Source organism: Protopterus annectens, chromosome 13.part0, assembly GCF_019279795.1.
Source record: "Protopterus annectens isolate FY-2018-M chromosome 13.part0, PAN1.0, whole genome shotgun sequence".
Taxonomy (NCBI): domain Eukaryota; kingdom Metazoa; phylum Chordata; order Ceratodontiformes; family Protopteridae; genus Protopterus; species Protopterus annectens.
The window spans coordinates 1,047,740,035-1,047,742,552 of NC_056747.1; positions in this window are offsets into that span (position 1 = coordinate 1,047,740,035).

The window sequence follows — 2,518 nt, forward strand, 5'->3', positions numbered from 1 at the left end:
TATAATAAATATATATAAAAATACATATAAATACACATACATTTTTTTAAAAAAATGTAAAACTTCTATATTTTTTTATATATAGTAGTATATTAAATTGTACACTTTTATCTTCTTAAAGCCTTCAATAGGGAACTAATCAATACTTTTTCATTTAAACCTGGCCAGTTAGTAGAATCTAACAACAACTGCCAGTAAAGTTCCCTTCTTTCCAATAAGGTAGACCAAGTACCACCCCTAATATCTGTTAAAATGTTGTCTATAAAGAAATTCAAGGAATGCCCTTCATTCTCCGAAATATGCTTGTATAATGCATTGGTCTCCTTCACTTTTATACCATATAAGTGCTCATAAACATGTCTTTTTATCTGTTTTACCAATGTAAAAACAATTACATTGGTTACATAAGGCACAATATACTATTCTCTCTGAATCATAAATTATATTTACACCTTATATTAATAATGATATTAATATTGAATACACCTCCCTCTTTTATGCATTTACAAAACTGGCACATTCCACACTTTTTCATCTGCCCATTCTTATTGTCATTGCTCAAAGTAAATTTCATTTCATATGAACACTTACCTCTTTTAAATATAATGGATGGTCTCTCATCTTACGACTTTTATTAAGTAAACTTAAAACAGCACACCACTGAATACACCAGATGAATGCTGCCTGTCACCCAGTTTAAAAAGCACTTAGAAGTAAAATCAAGTTGGAGGTTACAGGAGCAAAACAGGTCCAAAAAATGAAGAGTATCTCAAGACCAACTATGTAAAAAGAATGAGTGTTTATTTAAAGATGAGCGCTTTCACTGTTAACACAGCTTCTTCAGATCCAAGTTAAAATAAATAAAAACTTAAAATGGTTCTTTTATAGGATCACCTCTAGTGGTCAAACAAGTAATTACAATGAGGATACATATAATGAATGAATAAGTTGGATATACATCATAAAGTCACAAATCAAATAGATGTTAAATGCTCGAACAATGCCTGTCCTGAAAATACAGAAAATCCCAGTCAACTACATTTCCAAATGAAATGACATGAAAAATATATATATAACCTACATAAGAAGTATCATGAATAAAAGTGAGTGTTAAAGGGGGGGGGGGCTAAATTCTCTAGTGGTCAAACAAGTGATTACAATGAAAAGAACATAAACTGGTTCTATTGTATGATCACCTCTAGTAGTCAAACAAGTAAATACAATAAGAATGCATGTAATGAATAACCAGTAGAGGTGATCATACAAAAGAATCAGTTTATGTTTTCTTCATTGTAATTACTTGTTTGACCACTAGAGGTGATCATATAAAAGAACCATTTTAAGTTTTTATTTATTTATTTTAAACTTAGATCTGAAGAAGCTGTGTTAACAGTGAAAGCGCTCATCTTTAAATAAACACTCATTCTTTTTACATAGTTGGTCTTGAGATACTCTTAATTTTTTGGACCCGTTTTGCTCCTGTAACCTCCAACTTGATTTTACGACTTTTATTGTCCTTTGTGTTTTGGTTTGAGCAAACTTGGAGTTGTACTTGGATCGTACTTGGATTGTGAATTTTCCATTTGGTATGGTTCAGTGTCTCGCTTCATCCTCAGCTGCAGTTTTTTCAGTGGTTTATTTGTGTTTTCTGTTGCCTTTTCCAGTTTGATGTGCTTAGTGACTGAAGGAAATTTGACCAGGGCACCAGGGAATTTCCCCTACTCTTGGTAGTTGGGGGAAAGATTTGTGTGTTACACATCCTGACTTCCCATTTCCTGTCCAGGCACAGAGGCAGCCAGGAGGAACAGGAAGAAAATATGGCAATTCAACTTTGGCTGAAAATGAAGTGAAGGTACAGAAAAAAAAAACATGATATTGGAAGAAAAGGAGACTGTAGTTGTAACAGTTCAGGAGGAAAACTTTCAGAGGAGATTGTTTGAAGGAGAGACAGTTACCTCTGAGGAATGCATAATTACAACCCTCCAAAATTGAGAGGGTTGCGGGATGAATATTTGGAAAAAATGGTCTACCAAAGTGAACCAGAAAGTGGAGCAGCAATTTCATGGAGTGACATCATGGAGAAAATAGAAGAAAAAGGAGAAGAGACTATGTCAGAAAAAGTTCAAGAGACAAAAACTTATGTACAAACTGTGGGAGAAGGAGCAAAGAAAGAAGAAATAAAAGAAACGAAGAGAGAATTATACAGTATGTGTGAACGGTAAAAAAGAAGAAATTTTGGACAGGTGTAAAGTTTGGGACTGTTATAGCACCTCTGGGTGTCAAAGCAAAAGAGGAAAGATCATTCATTTTAATTAAGAGACAGACTTTTTGTGCCTTTATATTTGAGACTGGGCAAGCCATGGAAATTTTTCTGGGTGCATACGAACAAATGAAAAATATTTATCCATGGTCAGAATAGGTCATGCAAGCTTTTTACAGACAAACAAAAAAAAGAAAAGAATAATGATCCAGTTTAGAACTAAAGTTGAAACAAAAGAACATTTGTTAACTATATGTA